The sequence below is a fragment of the Cotesia glomerata genome, linkage group LG1 (assembly GCF_020080835.1).
Source record: "Cotesia glomerata isolate CgM1 linkage group LG1, MPM_Cglom_v2.3, whole genome shotgun sequence".
NCBI lineage: Eukaryota > Metazoa > Arthropoda > Insecta > Hymenoptera > Braconidae > Cotesia > Cotesia glomerata.
In genome coordinates this window covers 28,073,825-28,098,340 of record NC_058158.1, presented here as the reverse complement: position 1 = coordinate 28,098,340, position 24,516 = coordinate 28,073,825, and the positions used below count along the sequence as shown (strand labels likewise).

General features: G+C 28.2%; 1 protein-coding gene across 2 annotated transcripts in view; it reads left to right on the top strand.

The window, feature by feature from the left end:
- LOC123271586 (neural cell adhesion molecule 2-like) overlaps positions 1–24,516 on the top strand; it is a 449,338-nt gene that overhangs the window by 15,972 nt on the left and 408,850 nt on the right. The gene's annotated exons all lie outside the window — the stretch shown is intronic.

Here is a 24,516-nt window from a genome sequence, read left to right as displayed (position 1 = left end):
TGAAAATTTTGGGACGTTAAAACGTGGACATCCGGTGAAAACTCGACTTTTAAAAATCGGACCGAAATCAATAACTTCCCATTATTAAAAATTTTCAATTTTCTTAACGGGAAGTTAAAAATATATATTTATATGAAATATCGTGAATGCAGTTGCCAGTTCTCACGCAAACATACGCGGATGTACTTATTTTTATTTTGTTGGTAACTTTTTTTAAAAAACTAAAATGTTGAGTAGCTAACTTCAGGGTGTCGGTTTTTCGTGACGGTGTGCACGCGCATTATAAAAATTTACCCTCATTATTTTTGCCTAACGCGCCAAAAGAAGTATAATTTCAAAAAATACTGTACTAATAATATAATATTAAGTAATAGTTTTGAATTATTTCGAATTTCATTGGTCGCGTCTTTTTTAGTTTCTTGCTCGCACTATAGTGAGTCTCTAATAGAGATTGAGTACCAACGAAGGGTAAAAAGATAATTCGACTCATCTATAGCGTATTTTAGTAGCTGCACTGAAAAAAAAGTTTTCTGCTCTGCACGATACGATATTGCTTCTGTCTCTCGTTACTATACAATAGATGGTGCCGAGCAGAAAACTTTTTTCAGTGCGTGTAGGAATATAGAGACAGTTAGAGAGAGTAAGAGAGAAGTTACTTTTTGATACTAGTGCGAGGTAAGTTATTTAAACTATAGATTGCCAGAAATCGTATAGTTTGCGCCCTCTGCATGTTACTCAAAAATCCATCTTCGTGGTTGATGGGGCAAAAAATTATTTTTTTGTTACACTCACTCCAAAAGTTCAACTTTTGAGCGCTGGGTGGCGTCCGTAAAGGGATTCTTTTCTAGAGACTCTACCATACCGTCTTTTTTTCACGGCCTAGGCCGTTAAGTTTTACCCCCTCCTTTTTTTACGAACTTTTCGTATACACCCAGACGAAATTGAGAGAGATTGTAAAAAAAAAAGTCACATTTTAGCGTACCGACCGATAATTTTTAGTCTTAGTTACTATTGAGTGGCACTACTTATTGATTTACTGGTAGTTTATTACGAAGCGGACTTAATGTTAATGAAATAACAACAAAGCCATAAATAAATACTAATAAAAAGTTATTTACTATTTCTTGACGTGAGCAAAGTTTTAAGATTAATAGAAAGATAATTAATATAATATTAATTTTTTTTGCCCTTGTGAAACTTCACCAAATTTAAATGTCATTATTTTCTTCCTATCTCTCAAAAGTTAAACTTATGGACTGATAATAACAAAAAATATTGTAAGTCATTCACGGCCGTTTAGTGGCGATTTTGACAACGATTTTTTTTCGATATTCGCTTTAATGTTTGTGACGCGAATATTCGAAAACGAGCGTAAATTTCCGTCCTCGGCTACGCCTCGGACGTTAAAATTGCGCCCGTTTCGAACCTTCCCGCCACAAACCTTAAGCTCATATCGAAATATCGTCACTGTCAGAAAACCGCCACTTCACGGCCTTATGACATAAATATCTATTTCATTCTCACAAATTACTTAATACGGCCACATATGAATAAATAAAAAATTTTTCTATGACCACATATATATTTTTTGCATGTAATGCTTTTATAGAATGTAATGGTTTAAATTCAAACACACAAAACCGTATAAATTTTCCTATACTCAAAGCTTTAATCATCAAATGAAAATTTAATTATATTCGAATCATTGTATCTGTCCCAATGAACTGAAGATATTTTGATTCAAATATCCGAATTGATACTATCTATGAAACTATGACGTACTCGGTTAACTTAGTCAGAAATGAAGATTGAGATATTGCCAAAGAATAAGAGATTTGAGGTAGCAAACTCGATTTATATTACTCAAGTCTATCTTCCGAACTATTGATTCTGTCCCTCGCAACAACAAAAGTTATTCGGAAACGGGAAAGATTGAAATATAAGGAAATTCATAACTTTTAAACTGACTCTTGGAGGAGCTTTTTTTTTAGTTTGTATGGATGAAAAATTTTCCGCGAAGAAAGTATGTGTGGCACAATAATCTACAATGTATAAAGTTAAAAAATTTTTGATTTTTAATTATTTATAAATAAATAAAATCTAAATTTTAATTTCGAAGTCACTTTAGTTCATGTAAAAATGATTAAAATGTAGAAGGAAAAATAATGAAATGGATTATAGAAAAAATAACTTTTGAACGTGTATAAAATTTTTAAGTTGTTAAAAAAAAGCTCATCTATTTTAAAAGATAAAACATTTTAATGAACATTTAGAAAAAAATAGCGTGATAAAATTTAAATCTTTGGTACTATAAAAACAGTTTTTGTCTAATCCTGATTAAAGTATTATTTTAGTTACTGTAAACTGTAATTTTCAATTTTCTACCGTAGTTTTTATTCTATAAAACCTTCTTTAATAAATTTAATTAAACTTTTTTTAGTACATAGTAGATGGATCGGTCTCACGAGTATGTTGAATCAGTGAAACTTTACAATTTTATTCCCGTGAACATTCATATCGGCTAAATGATGAATCGCTGTAGATGCGATATTAACACTAATAAATTGTCCTAGTAGTAGTTTGCATCAATTATTAAAACAATAAATAATAAAAATGTAAAATATAACTTAATATTTGAAGGCTTCAATAAACAAGAATGAGAAAAACTAAATTTCAGATATTTATCTCCAGTCACGTTTTACATTTTTATTAAGTGAAAACTTTTTCTTAAAAAACGTACGTGCCAAATTTATGAGTCATATTTCAAGTGAGATATTTAATAAATGTTCGTCACAGAAGACAATATCGAATTTTTCATAAATCTCGGCATGAACGCTAAATCTATTTGTTACATATATATTGATTAAATATTTAATAAAAATTATATTTTATAAACTAAAGTGGAAATTACACTTTTTAGCTATTAAAAAGCAAGCTTTACATTAAAGATTTTTTGCAAAAACTTTTTGAAATCAAATACAAAAGAATATTTTATCAGGCTTTGAATATTGATTTGAATCGTAATATTATAGAGATACCTTTAAATATGTTTTTACTTGTTTGTTCTGGCAAAAATAGATAAATAAATCAATAAAAAAATAAAAAAAGTAAAGTAAACATTTCGTTGTTTTTGTTACATTGAAATAATATTTTATTCATTGCTTACTGAAGAAATATTTTATTGAATTTAATTTAATATATGACCGGAAATAAAAAAAATGTAAAAATATTACGGATGTGCTATACTATCTCTTATTTATTTTTTAAATAAAAATATAACACTGATATTTACACTACACAAATATAGTAAAAATAAACTGTCGAATAATAAACATAAATGATAAATTAAATTATGTGAATAATTAAAGTGAATTATTTTTATCTCAACAAGTTTGTGGGAAGAAAAGTAAAGTTGTTAAATAGTGGAAAAAATTTACAGCCTTGTTTCGTTTCGAAAAAAGTAAGAATAAGAATTTACTTCATTGGGCAAGAAAGCTCTTCTGATCACTCGTCTCTACATTTATCTCTCCTTTTTATTTTTATACTCATTCTCTTATTTTTTCCCTCTTTTTTTTATCCTTTTTCTTTTTCTTACTCTTCAGTATTTTTTTTATCCATTTCTTTTCTTTTAAACTTTTTATATTTTTTTCCTTCTCATTCACCGAATCGGTGACGATTTGCAGTAGAACGGTGGATACGTTGAACGTTGGAGAGAAAATGTGGTTTTATCCCTCGCTCGTCTTTCAACTTACTTATAAAAGGAAACCTCAGCATTTTGCATCGTTCACTGATTTAGACCAATCACTAAATATTTTATCAAATTAATTATGGAATTCATGCTATCTCTATACACTTGATGATTATTATTGTGGTTGTAAATTTTTGGTGAGTATTTCATTAATTAGACTAGAAGTATATTGACACTAAACATGTCTAAAAATTTAACTTTTCACCGATAATACACAATTATAATCAATCAATTGTTGAAAATTCAGAAGCGTTAAAAAGATTTTTCTTCAGAAATTCACTGTAAAAAATTTTATTTCTTAATTAAGAAATATCCACTAATTTTTGTTTTATATTTCTCTACAGTCTTATTTTTTGAGTTTCAAATAATTATTAATTCTAATGTAAAGAAACTATGCATCAAAATTACAGTTCAAACTTACAGCTCAAACATTTTTTGTATACTGATAGAAGAATTTGTTTATAGTTAAAAATGTTTGTTGATATTTAACAAATCATTTATTAGAGACCACTTTTTAGTCTTTAACAAATATTTCTTAGTATTTAAAAAGATTTATTAATATTTAATAAATGATTATCAGATTTATTAAATACAAATAAATCATTTTAAATACTAAAAAATATTTGTTTAATATTAAAAAGTCGTTTCTAATAAATGATTTGTTAACTATTAACAAATATTTTTTAATACAAATAAATCCTTCTATCAGTGTACAATTACATGCATGGAAAAAAAAAGTTAAATATTGCTTGAATTTCACAAGAACAGTTACTGTGACAGATAATAGGGATAAGAAACCGAGATAAAAAGTAAATTGCAGTGAAAATTACTAGAATAATCCAATTGCGCCGTATTAATCTTCTTGTGCGTCATAGAATTTCCACAGATCGTAGTTGTAAAATTTTCCTTTATTCTGGTGAGATAATATTCTACTATATCGATTATTATGTTCAGGTAGAGATACTTGTGTTCAAGCGTTTAGTGTAAACATAGTAATTATCTTGAGGACTCTGTGACAACAAACGATACAATTAATTACTGTTAGTAAATATTTCTACTTGTAACAAACTCGGTGCAAATGATTGTTTTTTCTTTGAGTGAAATTAACTTTTAAAAATCTTATGTCAAATATTCCACTTCATCTACAACTACTGATCCAAATAATTACTATATGGTCAAAAAAAGAAGATTATTTTTTTGGAAATGTGAGTAACTTATATTTAAAAAAATACTATTGAAATATGACATATACACAGAAAAATAATTTATTTCAATCAAGAACTTCATCTTCTTGATTTGAGTAAAAAAATTCTTAAGATAAAAAATTTTTCTTGGTTGGGGTAAATTTTACTTTATTCAAAAATTTTTCGTTTTGATTCAAGACAATGAAACTCTTCAAAATTATTTTCTTGGTTCAAGAATTTTTCTCTTGAATCAAGTCAATTTTTTTTTCAGTGTAGAGATCGATGAGTCAAAGTTTGATGTAGCTCTATCTTAAATTGCTAATTGATAAAAAATTTTTGACGAGAAATATAAACAATAAAAGATTACACAGTAAAAAATTTTGCGTCAATGCGTCAATAAATTTTGTGTTAAAAATTTTTAAGTTAAATATTTAACACTTTTTTGTGTTAATTTAACACTTTTCTGTGTTAATTTAACACAATAAATGTTAAATTTACACATAAAAGTGTTAAATATTTAACTTAAAAATTTTTAACACAAAATTTATTGACGCAAAATTTTTTACTGTGTAGAAAACGGGGTTTTTTGAGGTTTAAAAATAAGCATCATCTTTTTTTGGTGATTATTGAGTCTTCTTAAACGTAATGCTGAAAAAAAATTATTTTTTTTATTCATAAATTATTATCGTAATCTATAAATAATGGTCACTCGCTATCTTTTGATCAAACAGAGGTAGAAATTTGTTTGAAATTAGAATTTATAAAGGATAAAATATTGAAATTACGTGCGAATTATGAAATGTACTACTATCAAATTTTCTGATTTATTTAATTTTTTAGATTTAAGACAAGTGTTTATAGCCGTTTATAGCGTTTTAAAAAAATAGTCTTCTTTTTTTGGCCATATAGTAGTAATAAATATTAAATTCTCATCTCGGCATTGATAGAAGAATTCAATAGCTGTTATTAATTTTTTTTATTTTGAAACAATTTGTTCATGTATTAAATGTAATTTAAATAATTATTTTTTAACTTTTATCAACTTTTAATAACTATTAGCAAATTCTTTCTTCAGTATAAAGCTTCGGATACAAGAGAAGCTTGTTGTTTCTAATGACGGCTCAAATAATATTGTTAAATTTTAATTAAAATCATAGCTGTGTTTGAATTTAATAAGGCATTATTATACAACGCGTTTCACTTTGTACTGAAAGCTTATATTACTAGATAATTTTTTTTTACTCATATATAGGTTGAATTTTTATATTATAATTAAGGGGAAATACGTGTACAGGCTTAAAAATTCAATTTTTTTTTTTTTTTATAAATCACTTGTAAAACTATTCAAAAATATAGATTGAAAATTTCAAGTCAAAATTTCTATTCGTTCAAAAGTTATAAGCGATTTAGTAATTACTTTAATACTATTTTACATTAACTTTTTCTGTCACTTTTTTTTCAAACGCGTTTTTCTCGAAACGAGCTCTTTCAAAGCTGTGTGCAGTCTAGCTCAAAGAGTTTTAAACCAATCATCTTGCGATATGGCTTATAATTTTCTTTATACAATTACCTTGAATATGAACCTCAATCGAAAGGGATATTTTTATTTACACTATTTTTTTTTTCAATAAACAATGTATGAAAAAGTGGTAAAAAATCACGACTTAATTTCACAGCCCTCTGAAAAATGCAAGTTTTTACTTTTTTTTGTGGAATTGAGGTTCATATGGAAGATACACATATAAATGAAGTAATTTTTCTGTGTCATTGATTTCAAATAAAAATTGTGGCTTCCATACTGCACACAGACTGCTAAGTCGGATGAGAACCTATGATGTGTAACAGCTGATATCTCCGCTATTTGTTAACTTATATTGTTGTTTAATATGAAAAAATACTCATAAATATATGTATTAAATAACCTGATAATTTCAATAAATAATATTAATTTTTTATACCTTAAAAAAATTAATGAAAATCAGCATGAAAACGGCCTTCTACACGTATTTCCCCTTAATACATTTAGTATCAGAAATACTGGATAGGACATTGATGTTGTTAATATCGAAAAAGCAAACCACAGGTCAGATAATTTAAGTGTTACGTTTATTAGAAAAATATGACCGAGGTCTGTTTACAAGAAATAGTTCTCCAGGACTCACTTCTCATTCCCTTTTTCTCAATTACTCTTCTTACTACTTAGGCCTCTCACCCCACTCAGTCATACTTGTAGACTGCCCAAAAATAACTTAAACCTAAAATTCCCACGCATTTCCAAAATACTTTTAAAATCACTCTTACAATTTTTCTCACTTACAGCAATCTTATCTATCTGTCAAAACATCTGCACACAGTATGTCCAACATATTTACTTAAATCCTATAATTTATGATACCTTAATTTAAACCCTTAGTTACAAAAAAAAAAAAACTCTACAGTGACCATAAAACTAAAAAAAAAAAAATAAGCTACAGCCTAATATTACAACTCTACATCCACTTATGGTTTATTTTCTTTACTAGCTAAAAAAAACTGCATAACGTTTTATACAGTAACAACCTCAACTTCTGCCTACTGAATCTCGCTGAATAAATCAAAATTGCTGTTATCTTGTCATAATTGTGTTGTTTATTATGAGCCCCAAAATGACTGATTAACTTGACAGTTAAAAACTGTAAAATTGGTCTCAAATTCTCTCTCGTTTCCACAGGTTCCAGGCAGTAAAACTCCAAGTTATAATGCATAACATGTGATATAAAAAATCTAATGTGCGGCACGAAATGAAACGTGAGTCAGACGAGAAGCGCGTGTTGACTGCCTGAGCAAAGCGTCTTGTTTTATCCCTTGCTAGGCGACCTATTATTAAATAAGATTGGAAAATATTGCTATATTTTGAAAAATATATCAGTGACCCATTTTTTCAATCCTTCTTATATTTTTTAAGTTTTGACCCCTTTGATTATTTTTGTGAATTATATTGATTTGCTTTATTATATTAAGGCCTAATGACCGAATGACAAACATAAAAAATACAAACATAATTAAGGGTACATCATATATACATATAAAAATAATGAAAAGTACACATTTAGAGTGATGATTAACAATCATATTGACTAGCATCATTATTATTAATATTAACTAGTATCGCTATTATTAATATTAATAGTATTTGATATTGCAACTATTTAATTATAATTAAATTACGGATTTTTCAATGAGTTTAATTTTTTTATTTAACCTAATGTTTTGTTTGTAAGTTAGTTATAATTGGCATCTACGGTATAAGGAAAGTTATATATATAGATAAAATATAAAAACATGAACAAAAAAGTTTTATTCAAAAACAAATTTCATTATAAAACCATCGTTCAAGCAAAGTAAAGTTGAAACCACACAATTAGTTTAAAAAAAAATAATAATATTATTAATTTAGATAGATACAAAAAATTTTTAACTAAAGAATGTTTTTGTCTGACAAGTGGTTAACGTTTTTTGATTTTAAGTACATACTACCTCAATAATTTAAATAATCCTTCACCGTGTCTTTGTACTGTACTTACGAGTAGAGTCGTTACATTGTAACAGACGACTCGACCGTGGTCGGTTTCTTTTTATTCTTCTTTTAGTTATTTTTTGATATTTTTTTTATTCTATTCTTTTTGTCCACTATCACTATCTCTGGATCTCAGCTTCTCATGTTCACTCAGAGCAGCCAACCAGGCTTTTGTTCACTCAGTACTTCAGCGGCCCTTCGCGCTCGTCCAAGCTTGAGATACTCTTCGCGATCTCGAAATGAATATCCACGCAGAACTTGAGATTCTTTTCAGTGGTTTTTATTTTTTAATAGAACAATTCAGACTTGGAAACACGTTGATATTTTCTTGTATATATTAAAAAGAAAAATAATAATAATAAAAACAATATGATGGTAAGAAGTTTTTATTTTTCGTTTTTCGTAATTCAACATTTTTTGAATGACACTAACAATTGTATACTATACAATCGTTGAATACAAGATGCATGTAATGGTACTTGTTACGCCACAATGCATACAGCAGTTTAAATTTAATAATTGATACGCTGAACTGAATTTTAGTTCATTTATTTTTCGGAATTCCTCTTTATTGTTGGAGTTTATCGCATTATTTAATTTAATTTAATTTTCTCAATTATTATTTTGTAATTTTTATTTTTAATCTTAATCGGTTTAGATTCATCGCAATAATACTCATTGACAAAAAAAAAAAAAAAAAAAAAAAAATAATAAAATAAAGACCCAGAAAAGGGGATTACAAGAACAAGGTCTCAAGAGTCTAGATTTTAGTTTATCTCATTAAAATTTATTATTAATTATATTTTATAAAATTATAAAGAAAAGTTGATCCATCAGTGAGTTCAAAAATTCTTAGTCATAAATTTGGCGTTATTATACAGAATCATAGTTTCTTGATGAAGCTGATTTTTGCTTAAAATTTTTTTAATCAATTTTTTCAATGATGAGAAAAAAACTGTAATCAACCACAATTTCTATAGTGAAAATAAAATTTTTGTTAAATCATTTTTTGTTCCCATGAAAAAAATATTCTGATGTAAAAAAAACATACTTATTCTGTGAAAAAAAATTTATCTCATAATTGATCTTTAAATTTGTATTTTAAAATAAATATGATTATTTAATGAAATAATTATTTACTCACAAAAAAGTATGAAAAAAATAAATAAATAAACTAAGTTGAATTTTATGGATCTTTTTCTTTACAGACAAAGCGAAAGATATTTTTAGCTTTGTTGTAGTACCGAAATCTAAGCAGTGAAGAGAAGCAATCTATAATAAATTTGATACGGATTATTATCAAAATTGAAATTTTAATGAATTTATAAAGAAAGTATATATATTTAAAAATATGAATTTAAGAATAATATTAGTAAATCTAAATTTTTAACTTCTCGCTAAGAAAAATTGAAAATTTTAAAAAATTCGAAGTTATTGGTTTTATCCCGTTTTGAGTTTTCATCAGATGTCAACGTTTTGAGGTCCTAGGAAGCTGTTCTGACTATTCCCGCGATGGTGTCCGTGCGGCTGTATGTGTATGTGGGTGGTGGGTATGTGTGTGTATGTATGTAATCCTCTTATAGATTTTGATAATAATATAAGTAATAATAATTATTGATAGTTTTTCATAGGTCATAAAAATGATTATTATTAATTAGTAATATGATCAGGATCACGGGTAATTGGATAAATAATGTTAATCAATTCAAACAATCATTGATTTGCAACGTTTCGTCTTTATTCTCAACACTTTATCAAGCTCGGGAAAATAATATAAAAATATAAAAATTAACAAATATTTTAGAAATTTGATTTATTTTATAAAAAGAAAAAAAAAATTTGTAATAATGTTCATATTGTAATTTTTAGAATTTGATTTGATTTGGAAATTAATTATTTATGTCAAGTTAGTTTGTAGAAGTTTGTCAGACAGTTTTTTAAAATAATTCGGATAACCGTGTGCTGCCTCCTTAGCGGGTTTTATAAGTAACTGAATAACTGCCAACTGATGTTTACAGTTGACTGTTATGTTTGTCAGTAAGCACATGCTGGAAAGGCTTATTTATACATTTATTTGATCAATCGTTTGTATTTTTGTTATAAATATTGTTGTGTTTATTAAATTATCAATTGGTAATTACAATGATAATTATATTGAAAAAGATCGTGTATGTACTTGTTTTCAATCTGACGACTATTTAGACATGTTGAGGTTAGTCATTGGATTATTAGTATCGTGTATTTATCATGATTATTAAATTCAAAAATATTTATTAATTTTTATATTTTTATATTATTTTCCAAAGCTTGATAAAGTCTTAAGACTAAAGACCAAACGTTGTAAATCAATGATTGTTTGAATTGATTAACATTATTTATCCAATTACCCGTGATCCTGATCATATTACTAATATATTAAACTGGAATTGAACCGTATTATAAAAATTATTATTAATATAAATTTAACTATAATAAAAAACTTGTCAATAATAGAGCCAATGGTATGTCAATAATCGGCTTTTTGAATTTTTTGCGCTGTCAATAATACATACATTCGACCTGTTGGTTCTAAGTTGATTTAATAATTATTAAATTTATTGCTATTAAAGTTATTTAATTAAATTATATAAGTAAAAATAATGATTAAGGCGTGCTATAAAAAAAAAGTTGACGATATTGACTTGAAACACGATAAAAAAATTCAAATATTCATGATCAATCCTATAGTATCAATAATGGAGGCTTTTTACCTTAGTAGTGCATAAAGAAAAAAATCAATTTGTTGATAAACCAAAGGAGTGTTGTGACAGTATAAATTATTAACGATTTAAAGTCAAAACGAACCCTAAGAAGTTAATGTGCTCTAATAATACGAGAAACACTGCATGAAAACAAAGGACCTGATTAATAAATATCGATAACAATGTCAGTAAGATGTAGGTTAATAAAATAAATCGATGTTAACCGCCTAATATCAATGTAATTGCTCTACGAGTGACAAATAGTCTTGCAATCGCTGACCAAATTATACATGCATGCGTGTGACTAAATGCACGAATAGAAGCTTTGCTTGCATACTGCTGGTGAACGACTACGAGGCACCTACTTGTCCTTCTGTCGTGACGGAATATCCGTCTACATTACGCTGCATAATTCATGGGGGTTGTCATGGAAGCGTGAGGTGGGTAATGGTGCTGGGTGTTCGGGTCCTACCGCTATTGTCATACCGAAGGGGGCAAAGCACAAGAGCAACCAGCTCGCAAATACGGGATCTGTTATCAGACGATAAACGACAATGACAACGATGAATTGTTCGCGTCAACTATTTATTATGACATAGTTTCAATTACGTATTAAATATTAAGCAGTCCAGTTACTTTATTACTTCGTTTTATGGGTACTTTAAGGAAGTTCGAGCGTAACTAATGAGTCAAAATAATGTTAAAATTTTTTTTTAACTTTAGTCTTCCCAATATTCGTCAAAATTCTTTATTTTAATTTAAAATAATTTAAATAATTTAATAATTGATGATTTTTACTTAATTAATAAAGTAAAGTAATAAAATGACTTTGGTATTTATTACTTGCCGGAATAAATAAAAAGATTTGGCAATAGCACGCTTGATTATACCCATAACAGAGACGTGGATGAGTGTGTGAGTTAAACATTTCTCTCTCTGTAACTATATTTCTATCCTTTTGTTTTTTCTCAGCTGTTGACGCGATGTTGTCAAATCTTTATTCGAATAAATGGCTGACGATAAACGAGTTACAAACATAAAATTTGACTTTAAATATTTCAAAAATTATATCGGTAATGTATTATTATTAAATTGTTTTTATATTTTGCAATAATCCAAGTTTCTTGTGTGTAGTTTTTTATCCGTTAAAATTGGGAGGTTAATATTGAAAAAAATAATAAAGTCTCGACAAAAGTTTGTCCGCCATAAGAGCCCGTGTATAAGGAGATAAAATATGTGATTTTTAAAATTTAATATCTAAGTAACTAAACGGTGAATCTTTTTAAAATTTTGGGATTAGATAAATTACGTATTTATTTATACGTATACTTAATTTCAAAGCTCAAAGTTGGAAATTATTTTTTACATTAGATTCGCTCGAACCTCCTTAAGGGGTCACAGGTTAAAGTAAGTTGCAATGACACTAACATTTACTACCTAAACTAATTTACACTGTTTCATTAATAAATAACTGCCATTACATTTTTAAGTATTTCCATTATTACTTATTTAACACACTAATAAATAGATTTGTTATTATTTAATTATTTCATCAGTTTTCTCCGTGTTTAATTTATAAAAAACTGAAAACAGTTGACTCTGCCGGCCATCATTGAAGTTTTGCTTTTTCGAAAATCTACCGTTCAATTTTTGAAAATTTTTTTTGAAATTTCCCAACTTTAAAATGTGAAAAATAATTGTCTGTCTAGCGTTCTGATCTAGAAATATTATATTCATACATTTTTGAATTCTTAAAGTGGATTATATATTCATAATTAAACTCACAAATATTAATGAATTTTCATTAATCATAACCGTTTTTGAATTCACGAAGTAATTTAAGGGTTCCATATTCTATACACGAAAAAAATATCCTATGAAAAATTACAATAGTAACATCGTAATCCAGGACTAGACTTTCAGTAACTTGATTTTTACGATGCTGCCGTCTACAGAATACAATTTGAATTATTGAAAATTACGATGTTATTTAGTAAATTTTTTTTCCGCAAGAGCAAGTGAATAAGGACGCATACTATATGTTTTAATAAAAGAGAAACAGAGTCCAGTAGTTTGCGATGCCACCACCGAAAGATGACCAACTACTGTATGGAGGATCTTATTATGTGACTGAACAGAAATTCACATATTCCTTCCGATAGTGTAAGGGGATAAACCTTGGACTTGTGGCGGAGAGGACACCGGGTTTGATTCCTCGGTGATACAGAATTATTTTTTCGGTGACCTAAACTTCTTTTTAATTTAAGTTATAAAAATTTACGATGTTGCATCGTATAAATTACGATGTTTGAGTTTTGGTCCGGCACTACTGTAACAATACTTTTCCCCAAAATTTAACTAAATTCGACCGATGGCGGAGATATCGGCTGGGTAGGGTATTTTACGCTCGCCCTTTTAAATATATAATAAATTAACCCGGAAACCCCTCAGGCTGGGTTAGTGCACATTTGGACGCCAGGTAATTTTTATGAAAAATTACCAAAAAATAATAACAATTATTAAGTGACACTACAATGTCCTGTACTGAAAATTACGATGTTTTCATTGTAATTTTTCGTACAATTTTCTTTCCGTGTACTTTAAAATGTTACTCGATACCTGTTAATTGATTATAAATTATACAGCTTAACTGTCTTGTTACAAAATGTCAAAGTCCTATGTACATTCAGAAATATGCTAATTTTTAACTTTCCACTATGAAAACTAAATATGTTTCAAAAGTTGTCAAATTGAAATGAATTAGTAATATTTTATTTTAAGAAACTATCGAACCGAACAAAACTTCAAGCCATATAATTAAAAAATAAATAAAATTTTTAATAATTTTCTATCTGTAATTGTATCGCTTAGTTTTTGCATCAATCATGCATAAAAACCTTTTTTTTTACTATCATCAATATGTCGTGACTTCTGAAAATATTTATAGTGTAGAAAATTTATCTTACATATAAACTGAGTAAACGATAAAAAAGAAACAGTAAAAAAGTGTCATCAATGTAAAAAGCCATTCTAAGTACATTTAAGTACACATAGTAGCTTTTAACATCGGCTTTTGTATAAAATTAACTAGCTGCTTTTCAGCGAATACTCTTTTGATCTTAACTAAGAAACCAGTAGAATTAGTTATGGGTTAGTTAGTGAGTGAGTACTACTAAGAAATAGCTCGACGTTTTATTCAGTCTCTTTAAAGTTACTACAAGTAGCTGTAACTACTTAAAAGACCAGCGGCTTTCTAACCTGTAAATAGATGCTTTGAATCACACATTCTTTCTACATTCATTGCAATTACCCGCGAAAAAATTTTCTGATATGCCTATATATGGCTTTATATGGTTATATGTACCCATTAATAATTGTTTAATCAAATGTAGTCATAAAAATCTCCGACAGAGGGTGTATGATCGCTGAATCGTCTTCCTACTAAAAGTTAAATTCAAGGTAATGAGTTTGGGAATCAAAACCGTTCTTTTACGCTTTTAAGATGAAGCTTATCTGATGTAAGATTTTAGTTCAATCTACTATGAAATGAATATTTCTTCAACACGGTATGTAAATTGATTTAGACAATCCTATGAAAAATAAAAAATTCAAAAATTATAATAAATTATTTTTTTATTCTCATACATGTTTTATGATTTTTGGCTGTTACAGGGACAAAATTCCAGAAATTTTTGAGTGAAGCATTTATAATAAAAAAATTAAAAGGGTAAATAGCTGTAAATATATCGGTTTAACCGTGGACTGTCATAGGAGATGGGATTGCTATATTAATAATCTTGTGAAATAACTAGATTTTTCCTTTATATTTTTCTACAAGCTATGATGAACTTTGATTAACCAATCTTTAAAAATAATTTATCATGCATTATTCGAAAGTATTGTTAATTACGGGATCGTTGCTTGAGAGGTTGTTGATAATGTAATTGGAAAGCTATCGAGAACTATTGATAGCTTCTCCATTTTGAACCAAGGAAAACGTATCCTAGGAATCAGAGACTCATTTATTCTTGAATCGCTATGCTTTCACTACAATAAATGTAAGATTCTTTATGAAAACTACAAAGTAAGAACAAGAGCTAAATTGATTCCTCCACCAAAAGTGAATAAAAGAATGTCCTTAAAAAATTCACACCTAGTTGCACTAATAAATACTACAATTTATTACCTAGTGAGCTTAAGGTTATGACAACCAATAAAAATTTAATTAGGCAAAAGTTAAAAAAAATTGGATAGTAAATGCTGGATAACCGTAGTGCTGGTTTTTCTTTTTTCTTTTCATATTATTTTCTCTATTTATCATTTTGTATTATTTATTTTCTTTCTTAATTTATGCAATTGAGTTGTAATATTGTATTTGAATGATGCTGAAAAAATAATAAATGCTATGGATGAGGAAACTACCAGTCCTATGTACAGGCGTAATACCTTCATAGGTGCATATTATGTATGTATATATATTTTTGTATACCCTGGTAATAATAAAAAAAAAATTAGGAAAACGGTTGACCCTAAAGGCCATCCCTGCAACTTCCCGCTAATTCCGTTAATACCTGGCCACTTTATTGGAGCTCTTCGAGCTTAAAAATACAATCTGTGTGTTGTTTTGAGCTCTCCGAGCTCAAAAAGATACCTTTTCTATGCTTCTGAGCTCTTTGAGCTCAAAAGTCTGATAGAAATTTCATAGAACACTATTTTTTGAATTTTCAAACCGCAATAACTTTTGAATGGATGAACAGATTTTTACGCGGTTGGCGGAATTCTACGCAGTTTTTTAAGCCTCATAAAGAATTCCTAAGTTTCAATTGGTCAAACTAGAAATTTCGGAGTCACTCCGAAAAAACACTTTTTTTATTTTTCTTTCGTTCACGATATCTCTCGAACGAATTAACTGATTTTGACTGGATTGGCGGCGATCGACGTGGTTTTTCAAGGTTGAGAGCTGATCAATTTTTGGAATCGATCGGTAAAGTCGTTTAAAAGTTATTCCAAAAAAACCACTTCTGAAAAAAATTTTTTTCCTATTTTTTTATTTAATTTCTCCAAATTTCTCAAAATCTATCGGTTTGAATCGGTTCAAATTAACAGAAAATCTAAGTTTAGCTAAGCCCTTTCGAATGGCACCAACCGCGATGAAATTGGTTCAACCGTTCAAAAGTTATGAGAGGTTTACATACTTACACACACACACACACACACACACACACACACACACACACACACACACACACACACACACACACACACACACACACACAGACATACACTGTAAAAAAACCGGTGTGAGTCCATGCGGTGTACGGTGTTAAAAATTCCGGTGTTAAATTCAACACCGAAATCTGTGTAGCAGTAACACCGTTCGCGGTGTAAATATTTTTTTTCGGTGTTAAATCGGTGTTATAAATTTTCCGGTGTTGATAATATTTTAACTAACACAATTTTTATAATTAAAGTTTTTATGTTTAATAATTAAAAATAAATAATCAAAAAAAGTTAATATTTAATTTATAAAGTTTAAAATAATAAAATATTAAGTCGATAAAAATTTTTAATTAAAATAAATACATGGTAAAAAATTTTGATGTAAAAATGGACCCGGAGCACTTTACACGGCCATGTAGTGTGAAATAATGGTGTGAAATTCTCTCGATGTAAATTTTCGATCCGTGTTACTTTAACACCATTATTAAAGGACAGTTTTAGAACATCATACAAATAATCGGAAACTCCAAAATAGTGAATTTTAGTAATTATTTCATAACTTTCAAGTATTTTTCTTAAGATTTTCGGAATACTTCTAAAATAATTTTAGAATCAATGCAATTTATTTGAAGTAATTTAGTTGAAATTTAGTTCTTAAATCTTATGTGGAACCTGTTTTGAATAATCTTAAAACATTTTTTTAACTATTTGAGAACAAATTTGGAATACTTTTGAGACATTTTTCGAATATTTTTGAGACAACTTTGGAACATTTTTCTTGGACAGTTTTAGAGTGTTTTTACAACAAATTTCAAACATTTTTACGATAATTTTGAACGTTTTTTAAATGATTTTCATAGAGATAATTTTTTTTCACAGCTGTAGATTTGTCCCGAAATTAATGGATGAAAAATTTTTTGGACAATTTTAGGACGTTTTTGGGACATTTTAAAAATTTACAAAAATTACAATTTAAGAATTAAAAAAAAAGCAAAGTTATCAAATTATTAATTTATCATATTTAAAACATCCATTATATTGTGAGAAGCATCATGGTTACGATAAAAATAATTATAATATTGTTCCTAAACATTTAATATTGAAAATATTATTTAACTTGTTGTAGAACATTCATTAAATCGATTTCTGCGTAATTTTATAAATTGAAAATTCTTAAATAAATTTTACTTGTCTCATTTTGATAAATATTGAATATTCTACTGTTACACCGATATTACACCGGTTTAACACCGGATTTTCAACACCGCAAAAGAGCACCGCTACACCGGTGTTAATACACAGGTGTTACATAACGGTGTTAAAATGAGTCCATTTTAACACCGCTTTTTTTACAGTGTAGTGACACCCTCGCGGGAATAGTCAGGGAAGCTTCGACCTCAAAACGTCGAGATCTGATGAAAACTCGATTTTCGAAAAACGGGGTAAAACCAATAACTTCCCGATTTTTGAAAATTTTCAATTTTCTTAGCGGGAAGTTAAAAATAAAAAATACATGAATATGGCTGTATCAGAAAATTTTTTCACGATTATTCGTATTTTCCCTACTTCGTACTTAAAATCATTTTTTTAAATGTCTAATTTTATTGAAAACTGTAACAAAATCTAAAATTAATGATCTCAAACAAAATTTTAATAATTCAAAATAGTTCTAGTTTAAAAGTTCTAGTCATCCTAACAAATGAATCGTTTCTCATATAAAATCCCGACGGCATTCATCCGGAATAAATTTTTTTACACGTTATAGCACATTCATTAAAAACTTTTTCGTTCTAATTACTAACGATTTTTTTTATAAATACAATTTTTTTATGTGCTTGCAATTAACTATTCAATTGCAAGACTTCTATAATTAAAATTCATGAAAATCGATCATATTTAAGTTAAGTGGATCTAGAATAAGAATCATACTATGAGATAGAATGGAATTTATTAATAAATATTCGTATTTTTCGTCGTATTTTATTCACGTTTTTAATTTTTTTTTATTTTAATTTTTATTTTAATTCACGTTTTTTATTATAAAACTCGAGATTAGATTTTATTTAAAAATTTTTTTTTTTTTTATTAGAATCCTACCCTTCACTCATGAGGTATCGATAAAAATACATCGTGCCTCCTGATTATTTGCTTGGAAAATATAAAATCAAAAAATATATACTTTAAAGAACAAAATAAATACCGATGATATCAAATATGAAATATTGCAAAACGCACCGATGAACAGTATAACACGGTAACCACCACAGATGTTCAGATCCAATTACGCACGGTTGCTATTTTTATTTTCATCTCTATATCGTCTTTGAGTGTTTTGATATTACTTTTTATACCCACTATCATTTTATTCGATTTTTTTCATTAATTTTTTTTAATCTGTATGATTATATTCATGAGGGTATTAAACTATATTTTATACTGTAAAAAATTTGCGGAGTGAACGCGGAGTGAATGAAGTGTGAATGATTTTTAATTGATTCACTCCCAGCGGGAGTGATATTTACTCCGAGGAGTTAATTTCTATAAATAATAAAATTCACTCCACATTCACTCCCAAAATAAATAAATTTAGAAATAAATAAATTTTTGTAAAGAAAATATTTTTATAAACCCTTTTTATATTTAACTAGACGACCCGGTGAAGTTCGTATCACCTACATATATTTGTGAAAAGTATAGTCAAAATTTAATACAAAATTCTTATTTACATTAAATGCAACATAGTTATACACTTAATCAATTTAAAGCTTTTTGATGGACTACATTTTTTATCTTTTTTTGCGGTGCGTAAATATATAAAGATCATGGTTTTCCGATTCACGAACACAGGACGTATAATTTCCCATGCACGAAACAGGGAAACTCCGATTTGATTCCGCAAATTTTCAACGACTGGCCTGGCGATTTATTTATGATCGTCAGTGCGGTTTGAACGTGAGATAGCTCGTCCCACATCTCATTAACTGGCATGACCTTAGTCAGGTCGTCTTCTCCTTGGTATTTTGAAACAATAACAATAAAAAAGTTCTTACGCGCTGACAAACTGATAATAGATTTTATTAATCGGCTTGAAATTAATAATCAAGTGTTTGAAAAATGCATTCATTTTCAACCGTTACATTTCCGCAATCATAAAATCAATTAATTAGTTATGTGATTAGCAAAAATAACATGTATAAAGTTCTTAGTCCGTTGACTGAATAACTACATGTCATGTTAAGTTTTGAAAACCTTACAAAATGACTTTTTCCCCGCTGCCAAAGAGATGATTGTTGTAAGGAAGTTTTTATTGAATGTTATTGAAGTTTAATAGATATGTCCTTAATTTCATGTCTCAAAAAGTCCTAGTTTATGAACAAAAATATTTTTTACATTCTACTCACCACTCTGACACAACCTACCCAGATAGCAAAATGAAGTATTAAGTTATTCCGAATGAGCTCAGATTTCTGATTTGGACGTCAGAGTCTACGTCTAAAAGGCGTCTTTAAGACCTTCTGAAGAGGTCGAATGCGCCACTTATTGTAGACTTTAAGAACTCATCAAAACGAGCTCTTAAAGAGCTCTTTTTCTGAACTCGCACAAATGAATGATTTTTTATCTCTATGCGCTATTATAATGATAACAATAATAAGAACATAACAAAAATTATATTAATAATAATAATAATAAAAGTAAATTATGAAAAATAATTCAGAGTTTCATGAAGCACCGATGCTGATTTCGAATGTTTATTATTTTAGTTAGACCTAGGGGACGGACGGGCAAGACGGAGAGGGCGGGTAAAATGAATAATCGTTTTAAATCGCTGGTCGGTCGATAGAAACATTTTAGACAGCAATCTATCAATCTATTATGTAACTACACTTACCGTTATCGATAAAGCATTGGTTTTGCATACTTGTGGGAATTTTTTTATAAATATTGAAATTTAGGAAAAAAAAATAAAATTTTAAATCGTAAGTATACAATACTTAGTTTAATGTTGTTAAGGACGATGCAGATTTGATTTTTTCTTCATATTCAGGACGCGGTTGATATTTTTGCGACGATTGTTTTGATTGAAATGTATTTTCCAATCAGTATTCATTTTACGCGACCTGAGTATTCATTTTGCCCGCCCTGGTAGGGCAAAACGGATAATGTTGACTTTTTTTTTTTTTTTAATTTCGAAGAAGAATTTCTTTGTTATTATTTTTATTTTACTTTAATTATAAACTTTAATTACCCAAAAATTATTAGCCAAAGTTAAGAATGGATATGATTGTAATATATATTTGTTATTTCATTTTCAAATTAACATATCCGTTTTGCCCGTCCTTCCCCTAATATTGTTGGTTTAAAGAGAGAAAGTGAAAATCACAATTGCCGTAACCAAGATTCGAACCCGAGTCGCGCGCGTGCTAGATTGATACCTAACCCCTACGCTGTTCAAACGATATGTCGTTATACATCTCATTATTCTTATAAGCTAAGTTTATATAGTGATGAAATGTTGCGATTATTGTCTATATTATTTATTCTATTTGATACTGTGTATCGATAGAGAAAAAGTAACTTTTACGAATATTTATATACTAAAAAATATTCAAAAGTCTACCTGTAATATTTTTTTAAATAGTCTATATAAATTTTGTTTACTTTTTACAATATAAAATCTAATAGATAAATTAATGAATATTAAAAATTCAACAATAATTAATAAGTATATAGTTATAAGATATCGTTAAATTCGAATAAAATGTTTAAAATTGATACAGGCAAAGTACTCCTTAAATGTAAAAAGTTCACATAATTTTTTTCAGATAAGAATCCAATTTTATTATTTTATCTAAATTAGTTTGATTACGAACCAGATTTTAACATTATTGCCTATAACTTCATAATATAATTTAAAATTTTTGAAAAATTTAATTTACCTGGATTAAGAGAAATGAGTTAACCTATGCCAAGTGTATATCTATATATTAATCTATTCAAATTGTTTTAAAGCATTTAATTCGAATCATTTTTAATCATTTGCAATTTAAATCCTCAATCAGGAAAGGAATAAATGAAAAATGAATAAGATTTTGACAGCTTTATATTAAAAAGAAATTTGTGTTTTTGTTTATAATGTCTACAAGCTCATTATACGCAACTCAAAAAGAAGTCCAAAAAAGGGACTCAGTTAGATGTCAGAAAATTGACTCCAAACTTATGAGTTCAGTAAGAGCTTTTAGTTCTGACCTCGTAAAAAGAGCTCCTTAAGACGTCACATTAGGACTTCTATAAGAAGTTTTTAAAAGACTTCATACTGAAATCTTTCTGACTTGGATGCTGACTGGGTACATATCAATTGAATTATCACGAAATTCGTTTTTGGTTGAAATCTAATCATTGACTAAAAAAATATTTAAATCGGTTGACCTTGAAAGCTATCCCTGTAATTTCCTGTATCTCTTGAGATTCTTTAAATTTTATATCTGTAGGAACTGTATTTGAAGAATATGAATTTTTTGACAATTATCACTTCCACACTCCTATGCGTGGGAAGAATTTCGTAAGATCCTATTCGAGATGATGTCTACATTGTAAATAAAAGATTCCAACAAAACTTTGAGTCCATAAAAACTATCGATTGGAAATGAGAAATTTTCATGGCTAACGCCCCCGCAATCCCTTTTGAGGTTGAAATTTGATAAAATCCACTCTTAGCTGAACTTAACATCATACACGAAGATTCCTATTAAATTTGGAGTCTGTAGAAGTTACAGTTTGAAAATGAAAACTTAACATTCTAACACCCACCCCCGTAATCCTTATTGGGGTGGGTTGTAAAATCCGCTCTTAGATCATTTCCGCATCACATATGGAAGACTCCACCTAAATTTTCCGTCTGTAGGATCTACAATTTGAAAGTTAAATCCACCCCCGCAACCCCTGTGGAGCGAGCTATCGTAAAATTCGTTCATAGATTATTTCTATATCTCTTACAAAAGATTCCTACCAAATTTGGGAACTATAGGAGCTATAGTTCAAAAACGGGAATAATTCATTGTTAACGCCCCCGCAATCCCCTTTGAGGGTAGATTTTTAAAAAATTTTTTTACATACAAACCTTCTCCTTACAATTCTGAAGATAACGAAAAAAAATTTAGCTCAATCGGTCCAGCCGTTCTCAAGTGATGCGTGGACATACATGCGGCATTTTATTTTTATTTATATAGATTATTAAAAATTTAATTTATTATTTTTAATAATATTTCATTTTAATTATTATTATAATGTTTTTATTTGGGTCATTTCACGTCAAATCGACCAATATTTGGACTCGATCCCTTTCGATTTGGCCAAATTTTGGTCAGAAGTTTTCTTTTATCTTATAACGAAGTTCTGCCAAAGGAAAATAATTAAAAAAAATTTTTTCAAAAGTTATGCAAAATCCAAAATTTCACTATTTTCCATATTTTTTAAACTTATGTTTTAAAAATTTCGAAAACTATTGCAAGTAAAAAAATCGCATTGAGTAAGTTTCAAAGGGAATACTTGGGGCTATTAAAAAAAAAAAATTTCCGAAAAAAAATTAAAAAAAATCTCCAATTTGTGAAATTTTGAATTTTTGAAAGTTATCAAAATTGGCCGTCGACAATAAATTTTTGGCTCAAATTTTTTTGTGTACTACCTTGTACCAATATTAAAAGATCCTGAAATTTTTGGAACTGTGTTTTTTGTTTTTTAAAAAATATGAATTTTTGAAATTTGTTAAAAAAAAATTTTTTCTTAAATTTTTTTTTTTTTTTTTTTTTTTATTCTAATTGAGTTTGGCAAATTGCGTAATTTTGATATTTTGAACAGTTGAAATTTCATTTAGTGGCATAATGATGAGAAAAAAAACATTAATTGTATTCCTTATTATTGGTTATTCATTCATATTGGTGACCAATCTATTGGTCGATTTGACGTGGAATGACCCTTATAGTAAATTAATTTTGAGATTTTTTTTGTAGAACGAAAATTCATTCTTATTTTATTTATTTTAAAAACTCCGAACGCGGATGTTTTTCGGAGTGAAATTCGAAATCACTCTGAAATCACTCCGCAAATAAAAACTCCGGATTCACTCCCTACGCGGAGTGATTAATTACTTCACTTCGGAACTCCGAGTGATGGGAGTGGAATGGGAGTGAATGTGGAGAGGACTCCGGACTTTTTACAGTGTAATAGTGTTCAGCATGGAAAAATGAAGTAATTTCTAATTACAGGTGCAGAGTAGAGTCAAAGGACGCTATGTTCTTTTTGTATTTTTACCTCCACTCATTAACTATTTTTTTTATAAATAATGAGTGTTTTTGCAAAGTACAAACAAATTTATATCACACACACTTCAAAAGCTATGACATTTTTTAATCTTAATAATTGAGAGATTAAGGAAAATTTTGTCTCTGGCGTATTCATATGATACAGCGGGGTTTTTTTTTTTTAATTAAATTTGGTATCTTTGAAAAGATTTTGACCTTACTTCGTGGGTTTTTAAAGTTTGTATGGTTTTTACTGATACTTAATTTATTATAAGTTTTCGGATTATTCATAAATAAATTCGAATTTCACGCTAAATACAATTTGTTTGCATCTATTTATTTAATTTTGTACCCATATAGGAGTCCCCAGAGTTGAACAATTTACAAAGTCTAAAGTAATACAAGAACTTGACTCTTGCATTTTTTTTACCTAATAAACATTTGTAAAAAATAGTTCATTTTCATTAAAACACAATATTAAATATCATAAATTATATTAATAATAAACCGTCACACTTTGTCACCTTATAGATTTAGTTTATGAGAATGATGGGATGTATTTCAACATATCGATCGTACGGTGTAGGGGTTAGTTATCGGTCTGGCAAGCGCGCGGCTCGGGTTCGAATCTCGGTTAGGAGGGATGCGAATTTCACTTTATTTCTATAATTTGCGAAAGTTAGGTTTAAATTAAGAGTTAATCGGTCTGAATTTGTGTTAGCTCTACATCAGAAATAAAATTTAAAAAATTTTTGAAAATTAACTATGG